Raw genomic sequence first — 19,674 nt, 5'->3', positions numbered from 1 at the left:
GGATTACCTGCATAACTTCAGACTCGGGGACAGACACTGAGGGAACACCTTTCTTTACCACATCTGCATAAGACACTGTGGCTGTCTGAACACTGCTCTGCACTTCTGTGCTGGGAAAAGCTGAAACACACACCTTTACCTGCTCACTGCTCTGAGAAACATTCACCTGTTCTTTCTGCTTTTGCCATCTAAGCTTTTGGGACTGCGACCTTTGACCTTTTCTTGGCATTTTGCTGAAGTACAATCTGGAGCTTATATGTGGTTATACACAAATATAAACAAAACTGAACCTTGAAACACAGAAAAACGTACAACTCCTCAAGTTACTGTTAAATCTGAGAAATGTACTATTATACTGTAAAATGTTTTTATGAATATATGAATAGATGTTAAAAAGCTGATTTGTACTCCAAATTCAAAATAAAGGAAATTCAAAGTTCTCTGGAAACAATTTGGTCCGTTTTATTGTAGCTCTTAGAAACTGTATAATTTTACTTATATTTTTTTTAACCAGACTGGTAAATAATTACAACTTCTATAAAATGATATGCAGAATAAATCTCAACAATCAACAGGCTATAATAAAAGTCTTAGCTCTTAGGGGAGTTTATGTAAATCTTTCAGATATCTAAAATTGAAATCAAATATATGGAGCTGTGGTGGTGTGGTGATAAGATGACAGGTGATGAGGATTCTTCAGCTGGATTTTCTGCAGCAGTCAGGAAACAGGAAGTCTGGGTCCACAGGCACTTCTCGATGACAATACTAACTGAATACTTACACTGAGTGACAAAATGGGTTTGTCCTTAAATAATAGTACTATAAACTTGCAGTCAAATGTTATAGCCAATGAAACAGACTAACAGACTGGATCTAATTTATTATTTATCTGAATGTATGTATTACAAAATAACCAGATTATCTTATTACAAGTAAACTTATAAAGAGGTGATATTTTATACAATTGATCAAAGTAAGCCAAACTAGAAGTGTTAATTCCAAAGTGTAATGCAAAATTAAAATGACAAATGTAGGGCTGTGTAAGTAGTTTCTACTATAAGTTCCACTGTACTGTAATTCTACTACTGTATATTCAACTTGTAATTTCCAGCAAAATGACTGAATGTGAGAGAGCTTAATGACAGGAAAGAAAGAGCAGTGAGAGCAGAGATCTCTCAGAATTCTGTAACAGATAGATCAAGTTCTGGTAACTTGGATTTCTGAAAATTGGATTCTGAAAGGATTCTCAAAACTTGGATTCTCAAATTAGATAGAGCAGTAGAGATAGAGGGATACAAGATGGAATGGCTTTCAAATTAGATAGAGCGGTAGAGATAGAGGGATACAAGATAGAATGGCTTTCAAATTAGATAGAGCGGTAGAGATAGAGGGATACAAGATAGAATGGCTTTCAAATTAGATAGAGTTGGGAGAGTGATAGGATAGACAGAATTGCTTATAATGATAGAGAGAGAGGATCTTCTGCAGCAGGTCACCTGTAAGACACAAAAGGCCTGGAATTAGTCGTATTTCCAATATGCTTGGATTTACCATATTCTTCAGACTATATGGCACACCTAAAACCCTGTCATTTTCTCAAAAACATACAATGTGCCTAGTGTATCGATTCTGGTTATGCTTACTGACCTAGAACGGGATTTCTGTGGTACACAGCGCTCAAAATTCTGTCAAATATTTTAGTAATACTTTGGTAAGCTACAAAGCTGCGCTGCTTGATGTATTGTCAGAGCATTATGGCTACCATAGTCAGGACCCTCGTAGAGTAATTTGTACGGTGCTTCAACATAACATTATGGTGTGTGTACAAGAACCTGGCACGTGCTAAGAGACATGCTTATGAAGCAGATTTCAACCTGATCAACCCATGAAGAGTTTGATGGATTTGTAGATGAGGAATGAACTGAAAAAGTGAGTGTATTGGTCTGTATTTTATGTGTTACAACTGAACAGTGTTGAGAGTTGTTGTGAATGACTTGAATAAAGTTTGACTTATCTGACTGTTTGTTTGGCTTAATCTGCCTTAAAAACAGAATTGTTTATTGACGTTATGCCTTATAATTTCAAAAATACAGTACATGTAGGGCTTTAAATACTAAAGACTTCTACAGTAAATTATTGGAGTGAACAGAATGACAATGTTTAACAAATGATGGTGGAACTGTTATAAGGACATTTTTACGTTCTATTAAAACAATAAACTAAGTCTATAAACTCAAACCAAGACGTGCTGCTACAGTAACTTACTGTAAATATTATATGGTCCAAATAAACCCGCACACTGAGGTTACAGCAGAGTTTCAGGCCTCCTGCTTTAAATACTTTATATCCATTAAACTCAAAATTATTTATTGACTGGCCAAAAAGAACACAAACCTTCTCACATTTGCCTAAAAACATCTTGATGATCAGCAAGAGCTGTGAAATGATTTCAAAACACTATTTTGGACCTTAATTAAGACAATTGAAATTCAAACAGCAGTCGCTTTCTAAAATATCGGATTTGTGCCGTTCACACTGTCATACCATGATACCATCACTGATACCAACATGACAAAAAAATCTGATTTGATGCGCTTTCGCCTGCAGTGTGAACTGCACTCAGGCCAGTCACTCAGGAAAAATACTTCTAGCGTTTTGACTTCATGCTAATTCATAAGTGGAATGAGAGAGACAATAAAAATCGATAGCTGTGGTGCTCTTAAGTGTTTAAGGTACCACCTATACTCACACTTAAATCCACAAACATAAGGAGAAATCAAACAACTGCATAAAGATGTCTCTGACATTTAACTATGTTTGGACTTGATAAGCCATCAAAAATTAAAATCAGACATTAATGGGCTATTAAACTTCATTGACATTTTCTGGGGCAGTCAGTGGTCCTGTGTGGGGGCTTTGCTGCTACAGATTCTAAATCCTGACTATTTGTCTTTGCCCATGAGTGAATGGCAAGATAACACAAATAGCCAAACTACTGTAAGTAAATTACTAAACATTACCATTACTGTCTACTTACCAGCAAAGGCAAAGCCAAAGAGCTGTTCACTCTGTGTAACAAAAGACAAAGAACAAAAATACAGGCTCAGACAACTCCAATCAGCATTAGACAGCAACAACTCTCCTCTGTTTTCTTTTTCCGCACCCTAATAAAGATGATCATCTTCATAAAAGGTAATATGTAGTTTTATCCATTTGCAATAAGCCACACAAGTTTCTGAGTCATGTAATGCTCCAAAATTTAGGTTCAGTTACATAAGAGAGTAGAGATCGTAACCAATGATTTGCTTCACCTACTACTACACACTTTATCAAATGGTGATGTCACAATTTAAAAGTAGGCAACAATCACAAATGATAGCTTGTATGGAATGTTTGTAGGCTTTGACATTTGAGGTGGCCTGCATTCAAATTCTATTAACACAATTAAAAAAATAAAAAAAAAAACACACTATAAACTTACACCAAGACGTGCTGCTACAGTAACTTACTGTAAATATTATATGGTCCAACAAAACCAACACACTGAGGTTAGAGCAGACAGTTTCAAGCCACTCTGTATGTATTTTGGCAAAATGAGAAATTTGGAGACAGCTAGTTTCTACACAGCAGTTTCTACATATTTCAGTCACATTTGGGGCATGTTTGATACACAGCAATAAGCACTACACTAAATCTATGATAAACTTATCATAGCTGATATTAAGGCCTAATTAGCAAAATTTAGTATGATGGTAATTTCTTTGTAGATCATTTCATGATAAAAAGAACAGAAGTGAGTGCTGTATCTGAGCTGTTGCATGTAAGATCTTTGCTGGACATTCCCACATTTCTTAAACAAACAAACATGACTTTCAGACAGTTCATCTTTTGTAAATTAAGCCAGGATTATTTTCAAAAAAACAGCCTTGATAAAAATATCAGGCCACTATAAAATGTCTTATGTTTATGTTTTCATCCCACCTATACTTTGCAAGTCATTATGACAAATTACAAAAAGCAGTTTCTAGGCAGTGATTTAAGGGAAGAAGCTTTTGAAATCCACAATGCCCTACCACCAGTGGTCTCAAACTCTGGTCCTTAAGGCCTGGTGTCCAGAAACTTTTCTATGTGTCCCTGTTGCAACACACCTGAATAACATTAGTAGGTCATTAGCAAAACTCTACAGAACCTGACTGCATGCTGAGGTGGTAATTCAGCCATTTGATTCATGTTATAGCAGCTCATGAGTGAATGAACATGATGCAATGAAAGTACTTTTAGAAGTACATTTTTCCAAACACTTAATTACTTAAATTTGAGTAGTCTTAGGGGATGCCACTTCAGCACACAGTCAAATTCTATACTCTCACTAATGACCTACAAATGTTATTCAGGTGTTTTGTAACAGGGACACGTGGAAAAGCTTCAGGACACCGGCCCTTGAAGAGTGGAGTTTGAGACCCCTGCCCTATGTGAATATTTAATCGTCCCTAAACTGCCAGTCGTGAGCTGCTCTAATGTGAAACAAACACATATAGTTCTGTAAAAGTTTACAAATAGATTTCTAAGGATTTGGAGACCCCAGAAAACAAAAACCCTCCCAGATATTGTAGCTGAACAGGCAAAAACAAGTTGCCTAATAATATCTCGATGATAACCAACAGCTGTGCTGACGAACTGCACTAAACTGAATCATCTATAGTGAGAGAAAAATACCAGCATTAAAGTCAAACATGGTGCTGTTACTGTGATGTCCCAGAGTTCCTTTACTACTTCAGGACCATCAACTCATCAGGTCCTGGGCTTAAGTTTAATCACACTTAGGATCTGAAGCACACAAGCAAGTCCAATTGAATGAATGAAACAAAACACTTGGTATAAACTAATCAGTCTGGACTTTAATGAAATTAAGATACGTGGTATGACTTGAAAACCCTATATTGGGCCTTAATTACGACTTTTTTCTTTTCTTGCCTGCCCTGTTTGGATCTAATTAAGACAATTCTGAAATTGTAGTGGACCAAAATCAACCAGTGATGTAAACCAGTCATTACCAGTTACTGTAAATGCTTGATGGTAATTGTTGCTATCAGGGCATCCACAGCTGGGTATTAGAGACCAACATGTTTTTACATTAGACCAGGTTGTTCTGGTTCAAAAATGAAATCATCACTTTAAAACTGCTTTTTGTATTTATCCAGGTCATCCTTGTTAGATGATTTGAAACGTGAAAAAAGCATAAACAAAATAAATCTGCAAAGAAGAAAGACCTTTCTCAGCACTGTACCGCAGACAAAACCTTTACTTACCAGACTTGCGACAGTTAGATCAGTCTCCTAGAGAAAGGAAACAACACATCAGATCACTGTTTAATGACTTAGACTGTTAAACCTCTTCACACACAATCCAATTTACTGTGACATGAAATAACTAGTAAAATCCTCAATTTCTTCAAGCCTTTATGAACTCACTGTAGTCTGAAGAGGACAAACTTCAGTTACAGAGTCTCACATGGTGATAACATGTGTAATAAAGGCATGCATACTACAGAAGTGCAAAGAAGAGGCACCAATATTTGTTGGTACAGATTATGGCTTTTTAGCTCCATCATTTTCTATCACAAGTCAGTGCTTAATAAAGTGTGGAAAAACCACAACTGTTAGAATCAACGGAAAACCTCATCAGGTTTTAGTTCTGATCTGAATATGTAAATCCTAAAATACATGTAAATTTTGACATGTCATAGTAACAACAGTGGCACACCATTTTTGCAATTACAAAAATTATAATAAAGAGTCCTTCCATTGTACCTGTTGGCAGGAATCTTTTTGTATTTTGCAATATTTCCCTTTTGTATAAAATTTTCAAACACATTGTATCGAGCAAATTATTAAGAAACTAATTTAAACTTAGTGTACATAAATTACACACAGGCTTTAACATACACAACATTGCCTACTCACAACTCTGGTTCTCTTAGTCTTTTATTATTGCTTAAATGTTTAAATGCTTTTTTGTATTTATTCATATCATCCCTGTTAGATGATTTGAAACATGTGACAAAAAAGCATGAACAAAATAAATCTGCAAGGAAGAAAGACTTTTCCCAGCACTGTACCTCAGACAAAATGAACTCACTTTAGTCTAAAGAGGGCAAAATTTAATTGCAGAGTCTCAAATGGCCTTAACATGTGTAATAAAAACAATAATTACTACAGAAACGCTTTGATAAGCCTTTAAAATTAAAATTAGACATAAATGGCCTATTAAACTTCAGGGACATTTTTAGGGACACTCACAGGTCTAGTGGGGAGGCTTACTGCTTATAAAACCTAAATGTGTTTTTGCCCATGAGCAAATGGCAAGATATCACAAAAAGCCAAACTATTGTATGTAAATTGCTAAACATGTTACACAATCCCAGTTTCATATTGCTTCAGTTACAATCACTGTTTACTTACCAGCAAAGGCAAAACCAAGCTTCTATTTCACTCTGTGTAACAAAAGACAAAGAGCAAAAATACAGGATCAGAAAACTCAAATTAGCATCAATACTGCATCACTCTCTGTTGTCAAAAAGATTCACTAAACTTCTTTGTTTACTACAGCTGGAATACAAACAACAACTCTCCTCTGTTTTCTTTGGTCTACCTCTCAGTTAAGATTGCAAAACACTCATACATGAAAAACTGCACGATATATTTTTAAGGCTTTAATATTTGAGGTGGTCTGCATTCAAATTCTACTTCCTAAAATATTATTAACTGCACATAGTATCATAGTAAATATACTGTATTTTTAAAATAAATATCTATGTACCATACTAATAATAATATACTGCCATATTTTATTTATGTGAAGGTGGGCTGTTGTTTGTTTCATTAATTTTCCACAAAGTGAGAATTTAAACTGTGCAGCAGATTTAGGTTGGCACAAACAAGCCTTTGTTAAACAGTTCTTAAAAATTAAAGTCTTCTGTTTAGGAGTTCTTATTATTCTTGGGCTATGTCCACACGTACACAGGTACTTTTGAAAATGGAGATTTTTCTATGCGTTTGCGGTCACTGAAAACGGAGATTTCTAAAAACGCTTGCCAGGATATCTTTTGAAAACTCCATTTTTGCATTTATGTGTGGACATGGAAACGGAGAAAACGCAGCGCCTTTTTTGACGTCACACTGTGCGCCACGTTATTGTTTCGGTGAAATGCATTTCTACAATACTGTTACTGTTAATTGTTCTCTCTGCAGTGTTTAAATGCTTACACACACAGTTACTGTCCCTCCACACATATGACTCGGTTCTGCTTCTATGCCCCATCTTTGTTTGCCATTTCCCACCGAGGTTTCTAGACTTCTGATTGGCCAACATTTCTACACGGTTAAGAATATAGCGCCACCTGCTGCTTTGGCATGTTCCTAGCAGTGTTCTCCTTCATTTCTGCATTTATGTGTGGACGGGATCGTTTTTTAAAACGGAAACGGAAAATCTCCGTTTTCAAAAATACCCGTGTATGTGGGGACATAGCCTATGATTAATCCTCAGTTCCCCCCCCCCTCCTTTGTCTTAATTAACCCACAAGACCTGCACACACGCGACTCTTTTTCTCCCGTGTTCGGTCAGAGGCGGTAAAATGGCTCCTTTGATCTTGCCGACAGCTGACACTGAATCTAAGATGGCGGTTCGTTAAAAACTTTACAGCATAAAGAATGAGGCTGTTTTAACCAACTGATTTGTGAAGAGAACTAACTGCACCTTATGTAACAGACTGACAAACACACCAAATGTAATTAATAAAACAACACGATAACCGTGGTTCACAGTCAAATTTTCATTTCACACTGGGCTCAAAGGAGCGCTAGGCATTAGCATCGGGTTGTTAGCTCATCAAACACTCCTTTTACATACAAAAATGACAAAGTTTCACTAGGAAAAAGCAACCACTGTGTTACTCTAATATGAGTTATACCTCGGTTGGCTTTATAAATCACTAAAAGAACTCGTTAAATTGCACAAACAGAGTATAAACATTTAGGAGAGAAGAAGAGAAGCAGAGCAGCGGCACTCACCCAGAGCGGACTCAACGAAGTGTGCGGAAAAGCGGATGTCCGGCAGTCAGGTAAAAGATGAGGCGTTCACAGTAGTAGGAAATTCCAGTATTACACACAATGGGCATTGTAAACATCAAAAATGTAGGTGATTTTAAATATTCTATACAATATTTATTTGCTAAAGAAAATACTCGCAGAACTTTAATTCTATAAGTTGAATAAATATTATTAGAAGGCTCTACTCCTGAACACCAACACCAAAGAGCTGAGTTCACCAGACCTGAAAAAAAAAACCCAACCAGTCCAGGACAGTCAGTCTGCAAAGATGTTTTAAAGACAAAAAAAAAGTATATATATATATATATATATATATATATATATATATATATATATATATATATATATATATATATATATTAGGGCTGAACGATTATGGAAAATAATCTAATTGCGATTTTTTGCCCCAATATTGCGATTGCGATGCGATATGCGATTATTTTTTAAGGTCTTTGTCTTCTGTATTATTAAACAAAGACAAGCAATACATCATATAGTATGGCCAATACTATATTACATTAATTTTAAACTGTTCTTTCCTGGAAGACAGACCTCTGTTATGATGACATGAGGTGATGCATGAATTGATGGCTGACATTTTTATTTAACTTCTTCAATCACAACAGTATATTTGAACATACACAATAGTTTATTTTTAGCTTACAAACATCTGAGCATAAAGTGCTGACAAGGAACCCTGGTGTAAACATTAAAATGAAAGTCAGTACAATGTGCAGATTGCAGAAATATACATAAAAAAAATCAGTGGCTTTACCACACTCAGTTTTTCGACATCTGTGAACTACTAGACAGTCATTCAATTAAAAAATAATATTAAATAAATAAAACTAATAAATAAAAAATACACACATCTTACTGATCTCTGCAGTCAGTAACATTACACATAAAGTGCAAACATAATAGCAATTATATAAACACACACACAAACACGCCTTTAAAATTTAAAGGCGTGAAATTGGACGGTCTAGCCTTCTGATTAGCGTCACCGCTGTCTCGGTGGAGTTTAATAAACTCGGCCGTCTGCTTCTTGCTATCTAAAATATAACCAGACACTGGTGTAAATTCTCGACTGTCTCACACTTCTGTTTAATAAGTTTTCTGTTTGACGTTTAGTCAGCTGTGTGAAAACCAAGGAGGAACCCACCCGGGGGATTAATAAACTTTTATTTTATCTAATCTAATAACTTTAATCTCAGCCAAACCGATTTACTCACAAACAAACAAAACACTGAAAAAAGCCCAACAATAACATTTTTAGGTTGTCTAAGTGACTTATATATTACGTTTAACCCGAGCAGCGAAACTCCGCGGTGATCTGAAAATGATGTGCCGGGAGTTGTGCCGTTCTCGGCCGCATCAGTAACCCTCGAGCTCTCGGCTAGCTGTTGAGCTGGTGGGTAGCAGACGCCTCTGAAAACGTCCAAGCACTTTTGCACATATGGGATATCTTGATAAACCGAGCAGATATTTGATGTTTACACAACTACTTTCTCGCCTGAAAATATGTTAAAAGTTTATTTTGTGACCCAGAAAGATTAGTATGAGTAATTTTAAAACTTAGTAGCGGCCGCCATTGCTGGAAACTGGAGTTTGGCTGGGCCGCGCTATGAATTCTGGGATATGGTAGTAATTTGGACAACCTTCGGCGCGTCGCTGTGACGTAATCGGTCTACAAATGCGGCCTCAGGAGGATGCAGCCCATGAATTTGGACATGTCCAGAGTATAATCGCAGCCTCTGCGGTTAGAAAATTGCACTTGATCATGTCGCGATATTATCGCAAATGCGATATATCATTCAGCCCTAATATATATATACACACACCCAGCACGCCCCTGCGGGCGGTTTATCCTTCAAGCTCGGGTCCTCTACCAGAGGCCTGGGAGCTTGAGGGTCCTGCGCAGTATCTTAGCTGTTCCCAGGACTGCGCTCTTCTGGACAGAGATCTCCGATGTTGTTCCCGGGATCTGCTGGAGCCACTCGCCTAGCTTGGGAGTCACCGCACCTAGTGCTCCGATTACCACGGGGACCACCGTTACCTTCACCCTCCACATCCTCTCGAGCTCTTCTCTGAGCCCTTGGTATTTCTCCAGCTTCTCGTGTTCCTTCTTCCTGATATTGCTGTCATTCGGAACCGCTACATCGATCACTACGGCCGTCTTCTTCTGTTTGTCTACCACCACTATGTCCGGTTGGTTAGCCACCACCATTTTGTCCGTCTGTATCTGGAAGTCCCACAGGATCTTAGCTCGGTCATTCTCCACCACCCTTGGGGGCATCTCCCATTTTGACCTCGGGACTTCCAGGTTATACTCGGCACAGATGTTCCTGTACACTATGCCGGCCACTTGGTTATATATATATATACACATATATATATATATATATATATATATATATATATATATATATACATATATATATATATATAAATATATATACATACACATATATACACATATATACATATATATATATATATATATATACACACACATATATATATATACATCTTTTTACACACGCAGCACAGAGAGGCACAGGATTATTGCAGCCTATTTCTCATAGTGAGGACTCCCCTCAAACAAATGACCATAATTTCCAAACCGTAGGGGCTAGAGCAGTCATTCTTACACCGTTTTGTTCAGAAGAGATGGGGGAATCTTCCAGTGTTAACAATTTATCATTAAAATGTGAAATTTTAGAGATATATGACATGGATGAGTTGTTGACTTAGAAGCCACGAATTCCCCCAATATGCAAATTTGAATGCCTGAGGCCACATATATGATTGGCTGCCTGGGAAGCCGTGCAGGCCCTGATTTGTGGATTTGAATTCCTCAGCCCTCAGATATGATTGGCTGGCTTAGAAGCCATGAAGGCCCCAATATGCAAATTTGAATGCCTCAGGACACATATATGATTGGCTAGGAAACCGTGCAGACCCTGATTTGAAAATTTGAATGTCTAAGTCCTCACAGAGAATTGGCTGCCTGGGGACCTGGCAGAAATATATAGAAATACTATAATTAAGCATAAATACTACATTTAGTAGAAATACTATGTTTTAGCACAAATACTATAAAAAGCAGAAATACTATAATTTAGCAGAAATACTATATTAAGCACAAATCCTATAAAAAGCAGAAATACTATATAATGCAAAAATCCTATAAAAAGCAAAAATAGTATGATTAAGCATAAATACTACATTTAGTAGAAATACTATATTTTAGCACAAATCCTATAAAAAGCAGAAATACTGTACTATGATTTGGTAGAAAAAACTATAATTAATCAGAAATACTATATTTGGCAGAAATACTGTATTTGGCACAAATCTTATAAAATAGCAGAAATAGTATGATTTAGCACAATAGTAATAACTTAAACAGAAAAATTGGAAAAGCAAAATGGATAGCTGAAAAAATGCTGAACATGCTGAAGGTCCCTCAACTATACTTGTTAAATGAAAAAAATCAGCAAAAAAATCTATAACAGCAACACAATCACAAATATGTACACATAAGGAAACACACATGGACAGAGAGACACACACACAAGATCAAATTCAGTCACCCAGTCTAAATATATTGAATTTGAATCTTAGAATGAGATCATCCCATTAAAAGGCTTTCTCTCTCTCTCTCTCTCTCTCTCTCTCTCTCTCTCTCTCTCTGTCACACACACACACACACACACACACAGACACACAGGGAGAGAGAAGTAAGTTTCTAGGTCAGCCTGGGAGCTGCTGAATTTGAATCCACCAATCAGAGAGCCTGTGCACTTTTTCCCTCCAAAACAGGTGCTTCTATTTACACACACAGCAGAGAGACACAGGATTATTGCAGCCTATTTCTCATAGTGAGGACTCCCCACAATCAAATGACCATAATTTCCTAACCGTAGGGGCTAGAGCGGTCATTCTTACACCGTTTTGTTCAGAAGAGATGGGGGAATCTTCAAGTGTTGACAATTTATCATTAAAATGTGAATTTTTAGAGATATACGACATGGATGAGTTGTTGACTTAGAAGCCACGAATTCCCCCAATATGCAAATTTGAATGGCTGAGGCCACATATATGATTGGCTGCCTGGGAAGCCGTGCAGGCCCTGATTTGTGGATTTGAATTCCTCAGCCCTCAGATATGATTGGCTGGCTTAGAAGCCATGAAGGCCCCAATATGCAAATTTGAATGCCTCAGGACACATATATTATTGGCTGGGAAACCGTGCAGGCCCTGATTTGAAAATTTGAATTTCTCAGTCCTCACAGAGGATTGGCTGCCTGGGGACCTGGCAGAAATATATAGAAATACTATGATTAAGCATAAATACTACATTTAGTAGAAATACTATGTTTTAGCACAAATACTATAAAAAGCAGAAATACTATAATTTAGCAGAAATACTATATTAAGCACAAATCCTATAAAAAGCAGAAATACTATATTAGGTACAAATCCTATAAAAAGCAGAAATACTATATTAGGCACAAATCCTATAAAAAGCAGAAATAATATATTAGGCACAAATAGTATAAAAAGCAGAAATACTATAATTTAGCAGAAATACTATGTTTGGCACAAATCCTATAAAAATAATAAATACTATAATTTAGCAGAAATACTATATTAGGCACAAATCTTATGAAAAGCAGAAATAGTATGATTTAGCAGAAATACTGTATTTAGCACAAGTACCGAAAAGTACCAGAAATACTATGATTTAGCAGAATAGTAATAACTTACAAAATTACAAATATGAAGGCATATTGAAACACAAATGCACAGAGGGACACACAAACACAGGCTCTAATCCAGTCAACCAGTCTAACTATATTCAATTTAAATCCTACAATGACATGCTGCCAAATAAGGGCAGGGTCCTCTCTCTCCCACTAAACACACACACACACACACACACACACACACACACACACACACACACACACAGAGGGAGAGAGCTGCCGAATTTAAATCCACCAATCAGAGTGGCTGTTTACGTTTTCCCGCCAAAACAGGTGCATCTTTTAACACACGCAGCAGCACAGAGAGGCACAGGATTATTGCAGCCTATTTCTCATAGTGAGGACTCCCCTCAAACAAATGACCATAATTTCCTAACCGTAGGGGCTAGAGCGGTCATTCTTACACTGTTTTGTTCAGAAGAGATGGGGGAATCTTCCAGTGTTAACAATTTATCATTAAAATGTGAATTTTTAGAGATATATGACATGGATGACTTGTTGACTTAGAAGCCACGAATTCCCCAATATGCAAATATGAATGCCTGAGACCACATATATGATTGGCTGGCTGGGAAGCCGTGCAGGCCCTGATTTGTGGATTTGAATTCCTCAGCCCTCAGATATGATTGGCTGGCTTAGAAGCCATGAAGGCCCCAATATGCAAATTTGAATGCCTCAGGACACATATATGATTGGCTGGGAAGCCGTGCAGGCCCTGATTTGAAAATTTGAATTTCTCAGTCCTCACAGAGGATTGGCTGCCTGGGGACCTGGCAGAAATATATAGAAATACTATGATTAAGCATAAATACTACATTTAGTAGAAATACTATGTTTTAGCACAAATACTATAAAAAGCAGAAATACTATAATTTAGCAGAAATACTATATTAAGCACAAATCCTATAAAAAGCAGAAATAGGATGATTAAGCATAAACACTACATTTAGTAGAAATACTATGTTTGAGCAAAAATCCTATAAAAAGCAGAAATACTAAATTAGGCACAAATCCCATAAAAAGCAGAAATAGTATGATTAAGCATAAATACTATATTTAGTAGAAATACTATGTTTTAGCACAAATAGTATAAAAAGCAGAAATATTGTAATTTAGCAGAAATACTATATTAGGCACAAATCTTATAAAATAGCAGAAATAGTATGATTTAGCACAATAGTAATAAGTTAAACAGAAAAATTGGAAAAGCAAAATGGACAGCTGAAAAAATGCTGAACATGCTGAGGGTCCCTCAAATATACTTGTTAAATGAAAAAATCAGCAAAAAAATGCACCGGGAGAGAGAAGTAAGTTTCTAGGTCAGCCTGGGAGCTGCTGAATTTGAATCCACCAATCAGAGAGCCTGTGTACTTTTTCCCGCCAAAACATGTGCCTCTTTTTTACACACGCAGCACAGAGAGGCACAGGATTATTGCAGCCTATTTCTCATAGTGAGGACTCCCCTCAAACAAATGACCATAATTTCCAAACCGTTGGGGCTAGAGCGGTCATTCTTACACCGTTTTGTTCAGAAGAGATGGGGGAATCTTCCAGTGTTTACAATTTATCATTAAAATATGAATTATTAAAGATATTTGACTTGTAATGCACCATAACTGAGTAGAGCGAAGCAAAAACTGCCTTGACTTGCCCTCAAACAACGCTTTGTGACTTGAAATCTATTTGGAGTATCGATATCATTCTTTCACCGTAAGAGACAGCAGGCTTTGGTGAACAATCATGGAAATTTTCAGGTCTCTGTGGAAATCCAACAAAAAGTTATGACGAGAGAAAAAAGTGGTTCATTTCCACAGTTTGAAATCTGAAGAAATCTGAGCGAAGGACGAATTTCCTACCCTCAAACAAGTCCAACTCATTTCAGAACGGTAATAGGTGAGAAAGAAATTCTTGAATTGTGAGCGTCAGGGGTGTCTGAAGATATTCGGGGACAAGCCTCATGTCTTAACTTTGCTTCGTTAAGGAGATATGACGATTCGAATATGCCTCTCATTACAGAAATCCAGCGGTGATTTTGAACAAGCTCTCCATTCACTTTATATGGAGAGTTTTCTGACCTTGTGTTAGTCTGAGGAGATTTGCAAAAATTCTATAAATCCCACAACAATGATGGTGACATTTTCTGAAAGCCAGCAAAAATACCTACGTTTTGATGTATAATTTGTGGAAGTTGAGTGAAAATTGAGCAAGTAGCAGGAAGTTGTTCGGACATGAAGTGAAAATTGCAAAACCTTCAGTGACACACTGGAAGCCAAGAGCATAGCAACCATAACAACACATGTATTTTCTGAAAAATCACAATTTTGCAACTCAAAACTTTAAGAGGCATAAAAGTAAAACAGTAAAAGATTTGAAAAAGCTGAATCATACCTGAATAGCCCAATAATTTGTGAACATTTTAAAGTTTGAATGGTTGTTCTAGGTGAAAATATGAGGAAGTAGTTAAGTTTCAAAAACAAGCAAATTTTAGCAGAATTGCTGAAGTTTCCCATTCATTTCAATGGGACAAATTAAAGGAAAAAAGTGGAATATTTTAAAAAGTATAATAGTTAAAAATAGCAAAAATCATAGCAGGAAAGAGCAAAAATAGCTGAATAGTTTAAAATTTGAACGGTGAAAATCGGCTGAAAATTGTGGAAGTAGTTTAACGGCGAAAAGTGTACGGAAACACCCGGAATAATAATAATAAAGATAAAGAATAAAGAGAAACAGGAACTCAATAGTGTGGATGCTTAAAGCATCCACACAACTAGAAAAATTTGCATTTCCTGCGAAAATGCAGTGTGGATGCTTAAAGCTGAAGCTGTATGCAAAAAGTAGCTGAAAAAGCTGAAAAGTTGCAGAAATTGTAAAAACTTTGCAGAAGCAAAGGAACATTGCTAAAATGTAATAATTTAGCAGAACTGCAATATCTTAGAGGAAACATAATACTTGGCAGAAATACAATAGCATAGCAGAACTTAGCAGAAATATTGTAACTTACCAGAAACATAACTTCTCAAAAATACAAGAATTTAGGAGAAATAGTATAAGATAACAGAAAGAATATATTTAGCCAAAAATACTTAAACATTACAGAAACACTATGATTTAGAAAAATAGTACAACAGAGCAGAAATATTGTGATTTACCAGAGACACTGTGATGAACTATGAATATTGTAATTTTAAATTGAGACTATGTTTTAGCACAAATATTATAATTTGGCAGAAATACTATAATTTAGCAGAAATCCTATATTAAGCACAAATCCTATAAAAAGCAGAAATGGTATGATTAAGCACAAATACTACATTTAGTAGAAATACTTTGTTTTAGCACAAATCCCATAAAAAGCAGAAATACTGTACTATGATTTAGTAGAAAAACTATAATTAATCAGAAATACTAAATTTAGCAGAAATACTATATTAAGCACAAATACTATGAAAAGCAGAAATAGTATGATTAAGCATAAATACTACATTTAGCAGAAATACTATATTAAGCACAAATCCTATAAAAGCAGAAATAGTATATTAAGCACAAATCTTATAAAATAGCAGAAATAGTATGATTTAGCACAATAGTAATAAGTTAAACAGAAAAATCGGAAAAGCAAAATGGACAGCTGAAAAAATGCTGAACATGCTGAGGTTCCCTCAAATATACTTGGTAAATGACAAAAATCTGCAAAAAAATTTATGACAGCCACACAATTATAAATATGTACACATGAGGAAACACACATGCACAGAGAGACACACACACAAGATCCAATTCAGTCAACCAGTCTAAATATATTGAATTTGAATCTTACAATGAGATCATCCCATTTAAAGGCTTTCTCTCTCTCTCTCTCTCTCTCTGTCACACACACACACACACACACACACACACACACACACACACACAGGGAGAGAGAAGTAAGTTTCTAGGTCAGCCTGGGAGCTGGTGAATTTGAATCCACCAATCAGAGAGGCTGTGCACTTTTCCCCACCAAAACAGGTGCATCTGTTTACACACGCAGCAGCACAGAGAGACACAGGATTTTTGCAGTCTATTTCTCATAGTGACGACTCCCCTCAAACAAATGACCGTAATTTCCTAACCGTAGGAGCTAGAACGGTCATTCTTACACCGTTTTGTTCAGAAGAGATGGGGGAATCTTCAAGTGTTGACAATTTAATATTAAAATATGAATTTTTAGAGATATATGACATGGATGACTTGTTGACTTAGAAGCCACGAATTCCCCAATATGCAAATTTGAATGCCTGAGACCACATATGTGATTGGCTGGCTGGGAAGCCGTGCAGGCCCTGATTTGTGGATTTGAATTCCTCAGCCCTCAGATATGATTGGCTGGCTTAGAAGCCACGAAGGCCCCAATATGCAAATTTGAATGCCTCAGGACACTTATTTGATTGGCTGGGAAACTGTGCAGGCCCTGATTTGAAAATTTGAATGTCTCAGTCCTCACAGAGGATTGGCTGCCTGGGGACCTGGCAGAAATATATAGAAATACTATTATTAAGCATAAATACTACATTTAGTAGAAATACTATGTTTTAGCACAAATACTATAAAAAGAAGAAAAACTATAATTTAGCAGAAATACTATATTAAGCACAAATCCTATAAAAAGCAGAAATACTATAATTTAGAACAAATAGTATAAAAAGCAGAAATACTATAATTTAGCAGAAATACTATGTTAGGCACAAATCCTATAAAAAGCAGAAATACTATAATTTAGCAGAAATACTATATTAGGCATAAATCCTATGAAAAGCAGAAATAGTATGATTTAGCAGAAATACTGTATTTAGCACAAGTACCGAAAAGTACCAGAAATACTATGATTTAGCAGAATAGTAATAACTTATTGAAACAGAAATGCAGAGAGGGACACACAAACACAGGCTCTAATCCAGTCAACCAGTCTAACTATGTTCAATTTAAATCCTACAATGACATGCTGCCAAATAAGGGCAGGGTCCTCTCTCTCCCACTAAACACACACACACACACACACACACACACACACACACACACACACAGGGAGAGAGGACTAAGTTTCTAGGTCAGCCTGGGAGCTGCTGAATTTGAATCCACCAATCAGAGAGGCTGTTTACGTTTTCCCGCCAAAACAGGTGCATCTTTTTACACACGCAGCACAGAGACATAGACCTGCTTCTTTCAGTTTATTTCACATAGTGAGGATTCCCCTCAAACAAATGACCATAATTTCCTAACCATAGGGGCTAGAGCGGTCATTCTTACACCGTTTTGTTCAGAAGAGATGGGGGAATCTTCAAGTGTTGACAATTTATCATTAAAATATGAATTTTTAGAGATATATGACATGGATGACTTGTTGACTTAGAAGCCACGAATTCCCCAATATGCAAATTTGAATACCTGGAGCCCACATACATGATTGGCTGGCTGGGAAGCTGTGCAGGCCCTGATTTGTGGATTTGAATTCCTCAGCCCTCAGATATGATTGGCTGGCTTAGAAGCCATGAAGGCCCCAATATGCAAATTTGAATGCCTCAGGACACATATATGATTGGCTGGGAAACCGTGCAGGCCCTGATTTGAAAATTTGAATGTCTAAGTCCTCACAGAGGATTGGCTGCCTGGGGACCTGGCAGAAATATATAGAAATACTATGATTAAGCATAAATACTACATTTAGTAGAAATACTATGTTTTAGCACAAATACTATAAAAAGCAGAAATACTATAATTTAGCAGAAATACTATATTAAGCACAAATCCTATAAAAAGCAGAAATACTATATTAGGTACAAATCCTATAAAAAGCAGAAATACTATATTAGGCACAAATCCTATAAAAAGCAGAAATACTATATTAGGCACAAATAGTATAAAAAGCAGAAATACTATAATTTAGCAGAAATACTATGTTTGGCACAAATCCTATAAAAATAATAAATACTATAATTTAGCAGAAATACTATATTAGGCACAAATCTTATGAAAAGCAGAAATAGTATGATTTAGCAGAAATACTGTATTTAGCACAAGTACCGAAAAGTACCAGAAATACTATGATTTAGCAGAATAGTAATAACTTACAAAATTACAAATATGGAGGCATATTGAAACACAAATGCACAGAGGGACACACAAACACAGGCTCTAATCCAGTCAACCAGTCTAACTATATTCAATTTAAATCCTACAATGACATGCTGCCAAATAAGGGCAGGGTCCTCTCTCTCCCACTAAACACACACACACACACACACACACACACACACACACACACACACACACAGAGGGAGAGAGCTGCCGAATTTAAATCCACCAATCAGAGTGGCTGTTTACGTTTTCCCGCCAAAACAGGTGCATCTTTTTACACACGCAGCAGCACAGAGAGGCACAGGATTATTGCAGCCTATTTCTCATAGTGAGGACTCCCCTCAAACAAATGACCATAATTTCCTAACCGTAGGGGCTAGAGCGGTCATTCTTACACTGTTTTGTTCAGAAGAGATGGGGGAATCTTCCAGTTTTAACAATTTATCATTAAAATGTGAATTTTTAGAGATATATGACATGGATGACTTGTTGACTTAGAAGCCACGAATTCCCCAATATGCAAATATGAATGCCTGAGACCACATATATGATTGGCTGGCTGGGAAGCCGTGCAGGCCCTGATTTGTGGATTTGAATTCCTCAGCCCTCAGATATGATTGGCTGGCTTAGAAGCCATGAAGGCCCCAATATGCAAATTTGAATGCCTCAGGACACATATA

At 36.5% G+C, this 19,674-nt stretch overlaps 1 long non-coding RNA gene across 1 annotated transcript; it reads right to left on the bottom strand.

Annotated features, from left to right (window-relative positions):
* Positions 1-254: 254 nt before the first annotated feature.
* On the bottom strand, positions 255-8,323 carry LOC147313746 (uncharacterized). The gene is made up of 5 exons (XR_015124986.1): positions 8,070-8,323; positions 6,462-6,493; positions 5,310-5,336; positions 3,038-3,068; positions 255-1,496 (listed from the first exon to the last, which is right to left on the bottom strand). It is a non-coding gene; the product is annotated as an uncharacterized LOC147313746 (long non-coding RNA).
* Between the last annotated feature and the right edge of the window lie 11,351 nt (positions 8,324-19,674).

Source organism: Aulonocara sp. 'chitande type north' Nkhata Bay, linkage group LG15 (genome assembly GCF_057382095.1).
Source record: "Aulonocara sp. 'chitande type north' Nkhata Bay isolate Kocher_YH1m ecotype deep benthic linkage group LG15, A_spYH_male_GT1.1, whole genome shotgun sequence".
Classification (NCBI taxonomy): domain Eukaryota; kingdom Metazoa; phylum Chordata; class Actinopteri; order Cichliformes; family Cichlidae; genus Aulonocara; species Aulonocara sp. 'chitande type north' Nkhata Bay.
Note: the sequence above shows the minus strand (reverse complement) of the source record. Positions and strands in the feature narration are given on the sequence as shown.